The sequence below is a fragment of the Hirundo rustica genome, chromosome 9 (assembly GCF_015227805.2).
Source record: "Hirundo rustica isolate bHirRus1 chromosome 9, bHirRus1.pri.v3, whole genome shotgun sequence".
Lineage (NCBI taxonomy): Eukaryota > Metazoa > Chordata > Aves > Passeriformes > Hirundinidae > Hirundo > Hirundo rustica.
Genome location: NC_053458.1, coordinates 862,642 through 872,046, shown reverse-complemented (window position 1 = coordinate 872,046; position 9,405 = coordinate 862,642).

Here is a 9,405-nt window from a genome sequence, read left to right as displayed (position 1 = left end):
ATGCAGCGGGGCGATCCCAGCTCCCTTGGATCCGTCCGGATCAGGAGCGCCCCGATCCCGGCCCTGCCAGTGCCGCTGCACGGCCTCGGGAGCTGCACATGAACATCTGAACCTCAGCCTCAACCAGGGAAAAACATTTGGAACAGCTTGGAGCAGATCCCATCCCTCCCTCCCTCCCTCCTTCCCTCCCACCCAGGAAAACAGATGGCATCAGGAAGATGAACAACATCCCAACGCTCGGCGCGGCTGCTCCGGGGGAATAAAAACGGGGAGCGCCGGAGCCGGGCACGGCACAGGGAACTTCTGGGACCCCACCTCAGCTCCCACCACATCACCCCTCAGCTGAGCTCTCCCAGCCCCAGAGCTCCTGCTCCTCCTGGAATGCTCTTGGAGGCCTCCACCTCTTTGGAGCCCCACGCTATTAATATCTGGCCTGGATTCATCCAGAGGATATTTATTTATTCCTCCTTCTCCTCTGCCAGCGGGCTCATTTACAGGGATGGACTGCATGGAATGGAGACGAGTCCAGCAAAGTGTGGGAGCTGGGAGGGAGCGCTAAAAACTGTCACAAAGTCACCAGGACCTTGCAGGATCTTTCCTCTCGGGCTGGGTAAGGTATGAGCGAAGCAGATGTTCCAAAATCCCGTTATTTCCATGGTAATCCGGGGAGTTTAACCCTAAGGAAAAGGGGCAGGAAAGAGGGGCAGGAAAGGGCTTCTCTGCCGGCAAAGGGTTGTCACCACATTTGAGAGGGCGGCAGAGAGGACAGACCTCAATCCTCCCCTGCAGGGCACAGGAAAAAGCCAAGGGAACAAGCACGAGGAGCAGCACTGGGAATTCTGACTAAACACCAGGAAAACCATCTCAATTTCCAGCAGAGTCTGAGGAAGCTGAGACCCTCTGCAGGATGAGCGTCAAAGGCTGGCTTTAAAAAAGGGCTGGAGCACAAGCTGAGCCCCTCCTCACCTTCCCCGAGGATCTGGGTTATCCACAGGTTCCCTTCTCCAAGTTCAGCTCGCTGGAAATGGATTTAAGGCAGGGCAGAGTTCACACTGAGCTCTCCTTCCCATCCCTTCACCACAGCAAGTTTCCCTGGAGTAACAACATTCCCCTTCTCCCAAAAGGTGCAAAAAATATCCCCATTCTTCTGCTCGGCACAAACGGAACAGAAAGACAGCAGCAACCATAGTTACAGGGTATTTTAGAACACGGAATCTATAAAAAGAGATAAAAAAACTGTATTTTAACAAGCTTGTTCCCTGCTCTGAAACCTGACAACTTCCAGCCTCGAATGTTTGCTTGGTTTAAACCCCATTTTTGATACTTATTTACAGCACATCCTGGAGTTCTCTCCACACTCTCCAAATTCAAGTTTGAAACAATGAAAGGGGGAAAAAAATAAATTACAGCTCTGTGCATATTTTACACTTGTTGCCTTCCTGTGCTGTGAAATTCGGTGCTGTTGTTATGAAATTTAATCCCGTTAGTCACGAGATCCGTGGTTCAGAGGCTCACAGGTTGCACCCTGCTCAACCAGCAGGTGAATCATTTTAAGGAAATACTTTGGGATTCCAGCTCTTGGTTATTGACAGCTGCCAAAGCCAGGCTGGAAGTGCTTTTGCTTGAAAACTTTTTAAACGGGAGAAATGTTCTGGAAAGGGGGAAGGTGTTTGGTGGAACGCTGATCTCACACAGTCAGGAAAATTAATTCAGTCAAATTCAAATAAAATTCAAAATAAGACAGAATGTTTCGCTCAAATTACTTTTGATCCAAGTTGTTCCCAGCACATTTCTCCCGGTTTAATCCTCTCCCATCATGGATTAGTCCCATATTCAGGCAGAGATGAACAATGAAATTCCACAGGTCCTTTCCCTTGATCATCTCCCAGCTCTCCTGACCCCATCCAGGCCTCCACGTTCTGTGTATCCCAGGAATGATCCCAAGGGAGCTCCTCAGAGCTGGCATTGGCATTAAGAGGAAGTATAAAAACATTAATTCGTATTTTCCAAAATCTTGGGCCTTTTTCTAGAAAGCAGACATTTCTGCTCCTCCACTTGGCCTCAATCCTTGATTTATCCCACAGAAACCGACGGGAATGTTTGCAGCTGTGCCAGCAGATGAACTGGAGGGAGGCTCCTCACTTCCCTGACCCCATCCTGATGTTCAAAACCTCAGGACCCAGACAAGTGCTCCCTGCTGGGACTGCCCCGTGCTCCTGTAACCCTCCAGGGCCCCCCCCCAGATCCTGCAATTCCCATTCCAAAGGCTCCGTGGCCCCATTTCACAGCCTAAGGGGCTGGTAGGGACAGGAAATCCCAGGAACACCCTGCTGGAAGAACGTCCAGCACTTCCCTGCTGACCCCCTCAGCTCTTTGGAAGGTGGGAACAGAACTTCCTGAATTATTTACACCGGACAAGCTGGCAGCTTGCTGGGAATACAGAGGAGTGGAAAGGATTTGGGAAGAGACGGCAGGAAAGCGATGTCACTGCTGTCAGTTCTGTGTCTGTGAGGATGGAGGGAAATATTCCAGTGGAAAGCGGGGAAGAGAGCCTGGAAAATGGGATCCCAGCCGAGTTCCTGGCCGTGTTTATCCTCAAGGAAGGAGACCTTGTGCCTGGGAGTCAAAGGAACCTGACAGCTCTCCTGGGATCACGGAATGGTTTGGGATGGAAGGGATCCTAAACTCACCCAGTGCCACCCAGGCCAGGGGCAGGGACACTTTCCACTATCCCAGGGTGCTCCAAACTCCCTCCAGCCTGGCCTTCAGCACCCCCTCAGCTCCACAGAGCAGAGCTGGGATGGAATTTAATCCGTGGAAGCTCTCGGTGCTGGAATTGGAGCTGCCGGTCGTGAGCCAGGACTATTAAATTTTAATTTCTGGTGAGCTGCACTGAGTCAGAAATACAAATAAGCACTCAGTGAAAGAGGGAGAAGCTGAAGTCTGGCAGTGCCTGAGATGAGATGGGAGCTGCTGAACCAGGGCTGCCAGGTGTGTGAGCATCCACTTGGAACAGACGGAATTCTGAGGGAAGGATTTCACTTTGTCACTTCCCATGAGAGCAAAGAAGCAATTATTTAGATGACAAAGAACCTGTCTTCTGGATTTAGAAGATGATTATAGGAGATGTCAGTCTGCCAGAGAAAGAAGTTCCTCCTCGGTTTAGAACAAGGGTTTTTTTTCGTGACATATTCCTGAGTTAATTTTTCGCTTTTAGGGAATTTTTCTTAAGAGGAGCCATCAGTTTACAGAGGCAAAGGCAAAACCTGGGAGCTCTGCAACAGCTGCAGTGAGGCCCAAAAACGTTCTTAAGGCCAGCTTGGAGAGGGTGTGGAGTGGAAGGCATGCCCACAGCAGCGGTGGAGCTGGATGGGCTCGAAGGTCCCTTCCATCCCAAGCCATTCCATGATGCCACAATTCCCCTTGTGTTTTCACAAAGGGCACCAAATATTTCTCCTGGTTTACGCCCGTGGGCAGCAGCCCAGCTCTATCCCACAGATTTCTTGCCTTGGCGCACGAGGAGCTGCTCCAATGCTTTTCAAGGGATGTTGATGCACCAAAAAAGTAGTCTGGCCTGGCTTTTTATCCTGGAAAAACCACGGCAGCCTGGCACAATCCATGACTTCATGAGACTGGGATTTTATCAGAGATCAGGGGGGAGGCAAACAGAATATTCCCTCCTTCTCCTCCAGGTCTGAAACATTCCAATGCAAAACCCAAACGGGCCCAGCTCCTCCTCGGAGTGTAGATTTTGCCCTTTCCAAATGGGAATGTCAGGCTCTGCTGTGACTAAAGATGAGTCACACCCAAAATCCCAGCTCTGAGCGCTCCGGTGAAATCAGGCCCGGGGTTTGGCATGGAAACATCTCCTTGCCGGAATACACAAACACTTCCTCCTAAAAGTCCCCTTCCACATCAGCGTGGAGCAGCCAAGCACCGGCAATTCCGGGTCACCTCCCCCTCGTATTTAGCCGGGTTTCACTGGTTTGCTCTCCTTTTTTGTACGATTGGCAGCTCCCAGCTTTGACACGTGCTGCAGGAGGCGAGGCCTTGGGGACCCGGGCCCAGTTTGAGGCTCCCGGCGCAGCACAGGACTGGAATGAGCCCGGGAAGGGCCAACACCGGCTCAGCACGGATGGAATTCCGCCCGAACCCAGGAAAATGCTCCTCTGGTGTGGCTGCAATGGAGCTCTGGCACAGGAGACTGTGGAGACTCCATCCATGGGGAAATCCACACCCAGCTGGACACAGGCCTGGCCAGCCCGCTCCAGGAGACTCCAGGTCATGGAAGGGGGTCCGGCCAACCTCGACTGCCTGGGAATCCCACAACTCTGCCGCTTTTGTTGTCTTTAAAACACACTGTAGGTGAATTTCCCATGTATTCCATATGGATTTGCCACGTGTTCCAGGTGAATAATTTCCTACACATTTCCAAATGAATTTCCAATGTTTTATGCGAATTTCCCACATGTTCCATATGAATTTCCAATGTTTTATGTGAATTTCCCACATGTTCCATATGAACTTTCAATGCTTTATGTGAATTTCCCATGTTTCATGTGAATTCCCAATGTGTGATGTGAATTTCCAGAGTTCCATGTGAATTCGCAATGTTTCATGTGACTTTCCCACGTTCCATGGGAATTTCCAATGTTTCGTATGAATTTCCCACATGTTCCAGGGGAATTTCCAATGTTGTATGTGAATTCCCAATGTGTGATGTGAATTTCCAGAGTTCCATGTGAATTCCCAATGTTTCGTGTGAATTTCCCACATTCTCCTTGGGAATTTCCAATGTTTCTTATGAATTTCCCACATGTTCCATGGGAATCTCCCACATGTTCCATGGGAATTTCCAATGTTTCGTATGAATTTCCCACATGTTCCATGGGAATTTCCAATGTTTTTTGTGAATTTCCCACATGTTCCATGGGAATTTCCCACATGTTCCATGGGAATTTCTAATGTTTCTTATGAATTTCCCGCATGTTCCATGGGAATTTCCACATGTCCATGGAATTTCCAGTGTTTCGTGTGAATTTCCCACATGTTCCATGTGAATTTCCAGCCTCAATGGGTGCAGGCTCCCTGCCATCCTTAAAGGCACAGAAGTGAGAGGTCACACAGAGCCAGAGTCTCTCCCAAGGAAAAGAAGGATCAATCCAAAGCCCCCCACCCCAGCAGTGACTCCCGTTTGGGTCACAGGTATTTGGGCATTCCCCAGGAAGGAAAAAAGGGAAGCAAAACCTCCCATAATCGACTCTGAGCCTATATCCCAACAATGAAACCTGCTGTACTCCGCGTTAAACATCTCCGGGTTCCTCAAACACTGCGCACAAAACCAAGCCCAAATTAAGCATTAATTAGTCCCTCAGACGCCATTGAGCATCGAGAAAGTCACCACACAGAACGTTCGAGCCGCCCCTGCTCAAAACCCTTTTTGCTTTAACGCTTTCAAGGCTTTGTTTGAGGCCACGGACCCCAGAACTGCTGTTTCGAACCAGAATTTCAGTGTTTTGAGAGCACAGAGCCTTTGTCTAGGCCTGGGCTGGGTTGATTTTCTGTTATTTCAGCTGCAAGGGAGCCCAGCACGACGTGCCTGAGCCTTCCAAGCCACGTAGAAAAATGAAATACTCTGTGAACTAATTAGAGGAGCAGATGTTTTTAACACCCATGTGTGAGGCTGCGATAACGTTTCTACACGAATGAAAACAGCTCTTCCTCCCTTTTACTCCCAAGGTATCCCGTATTTTCTGATTCGAACTGTCAAGATGTTTCATTAGAACAAAACAGGAGGAATTCTGACCGGAAAAAAAGATGTAGCAATTTGTGCCTGTTAGGAAGGAGGTGAAATAAAGATAATATTTTGATTTTGAGATCAACGCCATCCATATGTCGTGTCAAATAATCTCAGATGTTATCGAGGCCTTCTAGTGACAAGTAATGGGCTAATTAGAGCAAAAATCAATCTATTGCGCAGAAAAAGACACGAAACTCGATTCTGACATTTCCCAGTGAGAGGTCTTCGTTTCGGAATTTGCCGTCCAAATTTTTTTGGTATTGTTTGTGCAGTTCTACTCTCTTCAAAATAGACTGGGAGATGCTGCTCAGGAAGCCCCGAGTGCTGAAAATTCTGAGACAGTAAAGATGGGGCTCATTAGGTCACTTCCCTAGGCTGGAAATGTTTTATTCCCCGAGTTTGTGCCTGTCGATCCGAAGGCATGGAGCTGAAATCGTGGAACACCCTCCAGAAGCAGGGATGAGCATTTCCAAGCATTCCTGGGTCACCAAGCTGCTTGGGTCACCTCCATCACCTGCACAGGAATTTCTGGGGTGGCGAATCCTCCTCGTTCCAGGAGGATTCTCTTTGGCGTCTCCACAATGTCAAGAATAAAGGAGGTGGAAGCCAAAATAGAATCTTCCTGGAGAGGTGGGGCCATGGAATGGAGCAGAGCAGGAGGTGAGGTCCTCTGCTTCTCCCACTGCCGGAGGGCAGGGATGGACGGGATTTTGAGAAGGAATTCCTCCTTGTGAGGGTTTGATGCCCTGGAATGGAATTCCCAGAGCAGCTGTGGCTGCTCCTGGATCCCTGGAAGTGTCCAAGGCCAGGTTGGACATTGGAGCTTGGAGCAGCCTGGGATCGTGGAAGATGCAGGGGAGAGGAACTGGATGATCTCTAAGGTCCCTCCCAACCCAGATCATCCCGTGATTAGGAAAAGAGAAATCCTTGCAAAACAAAATTCAAAAAAGCTCCCCAAACCCCTCAGGCTTTGACTGAACAACCCCCCCCCCAGCACACAGATTTTATTTCCAAGGATAAAATTTCTTCCCAACACCAGAGGCTCTGGAAAGGTTGTTCCCACACCGGTACCTGCTGCTGACTGATCGTTTTGTCCCTTCCTAATTGGCTTTGGAACAAACAAACTCATCTGCTCCCTTCCCAAACGCCACAATAACAGCCCCAAAACAAACCCCGTGACAGATGCAGATCCTGCTCATTGTTTGCTTGCATTTTAATTAACTGCAATCCAACCTTTCCCAGCAGATTTATAGCCCAATAAACCAGACAAAAGCTTCCGTTTGGAGATGGGAGCACTCCAGTGAGCGGCGAGGTCTCATTAACGATTCCAGGCTGATCCAGGCCACGTGTGACCTCGGAGACCCCGGGATTTCCCTCTCATCGCCAGAGCTGCCCGGGGATAAATGAGCTATTAAATGATAATTGTTGGGTGGTCAGGCCCCGCTGTCAGGCGCCGATCCGCAATAATTCACTGCGGCAGATCCGCTCTGGCACAGCCCAGAGTGACATTTGTCTCCAAGCGAACGGGGCGGTCCCGAAAGCGCTTGGAATTCGGCGCTCTCCCGGCACTGCCTTCACCGCCGAGGGCCGCCCTGTCAGGGAGTTCATTCCCACCGTTCCCGACGGTTTCCTCCTTTTTTTATCGGGAATGAAAACCCAACGAGCGCCGCCGAGCGCCCTCCAGGACCACAAAGGCGTCCGTGTGCGTCGGCCGAGCCGCTCTGAATACCGGGATGGGACAATTTATTAGGGGGAAACGCGGAATTGTCTCCCGGGACGCCATTCCCAGAGCTCCCATTTCTAGGCAGCGACCGTTGGGATGCACAAAGGGCTTTCATGGAGCGCGTTTAAAAAAAAAAAAAAAAAAAAAAAAGGAATAAATTTTAATTAAGCGCAGTTAAAAGGGGCCCAGTTTAAAGCAAGTAGGTCAGCACCTGCTTTGAAAAGGCGGCTCTGAATGAAGCCGCTGCAGCAGTGCCGGAGCTGGGAGCTTTTCATTTGCACTTTCTACCCTGAGCGCAGGCCCAGCCTGAGCAGTTCCCTTGAAAATGCAGGAAGCAAAGGAAAAGAACCTAAAATTGACAAAAAAGAAGGGCTGCAGCGTGTGGCCAAAAATGGGAGCTTTGTGCTGTCCCCCGGCCAACCCAGCCATGCCCCGTGGGAAAGGCTGATAATAAGAAGTAAAAATTTATCTGACAGCAGGTGAGTTCTGCTGTCTCAACACCATGGACACCAACAGAGAATTCCTACAGCAAATATTTCACAGGGTCACGTCCCAAAATCCCAGATTTCTGCGGGTTGGAAGGGACCTTAAAGCCCATCCAGTGCCACCCCTGCCATGGGATCCTGGGGCAGCCACGGCTTCTCTGGGAATTCTCCCTCCCCACCCTCAGAGCCAGGAACTCCTTCCCAATATCCCACCTACCCCTGCCCTCTGGAAGTGGGAAGCCATTGCCCCTGGATTCACCGGAGACCAAAGAGAAATGTCATCGATTTCCTTCTAGTGCTGGTACAGAAACCCAGCAGTAAAACCCTGCCGCCCCTAAATTTGTCAATGCCACGAATTAGGGTGGAACAAAATGCCAGAGGGAGAGGGGGAAGGAGTCAGTGTGCATCTTAGGAGAAGTTCTCCAGTAATTTATTTTTAGGAACTCTCTCCCTCTCTTCACCACAAATTAATATTATCTCCAGCACCATGTCAGAGAAATGCCAAGCGCCGGCCTCCGTCCCTTCCCTCCGACTGGGAGCAGGGAGGAAAAGCAGATCAGGGAGCTCAGGACAGAAAAGTGGATTTATTTCCCTTGCCTGGGCTCCATCCTGCCGGGAGCAGAGCTGGTTCCTGGCGCTCTGACCCCATTCCCATCCCTGTGCCCATCCCTGCGCTGTCCCCGGAGCCAGCCGGGAAATCTGCGCCGTGCCACGGCAGATCACAGTGTCCCTGTGAGGGTGACAGCCCTGGCAGCTCCTGCCACAGCCCAGCACCGCCCTGAGTGTCCCTGGATCCCCTCTGAGATCCCCGGAGCACCCCTGGGAAGGGAGGGAGAGGAGGAGTCCTCCCGGCCTCTGCAGCTCCAACACTTTTCCTCCTGTTCTCTCCAGCAGCTGACAGGGAATGTCCCGAATCTTACACACTAAAACCAAGGAGGAAAACAGGCAGTGTCCCACAGCTGGAAACAAAACAGGCCAGGATTAAAAAAAAATTTAAAAAATCACTGGACTGGGCTTCAGCAGGAACAGAAAACTCAAAGCTGGGCTTGGAGAAGTGACTGGAATCCCCTAAAACTTCCCAGCCAGGGAGTTTTCAAGTGAGGACAATATTTTGCCAAAAATACAGCTTGCCATACAAATATTTTCCTCGGAGAGTTTTGGTTCCCAGGTGGGAAGTGTCAAAGTTCTCAGTCAGCTCCAGAAAATCCATTTTAACCTATTTAGGACAAGACACCAAAACCCCTCCTGGTGCAAATGTTCTGTGTCCTCCACCAGCCTCTACGTCCAGCATCTGCCTCAGATGGCACCGAAACGCCTCCACTGAGCACTTCTGGGGCAGTGCGGAAGGAATTCTGCAGCCTTTGGGAATTCTGCAGCCTTTGTTCCAACCCAAAAGA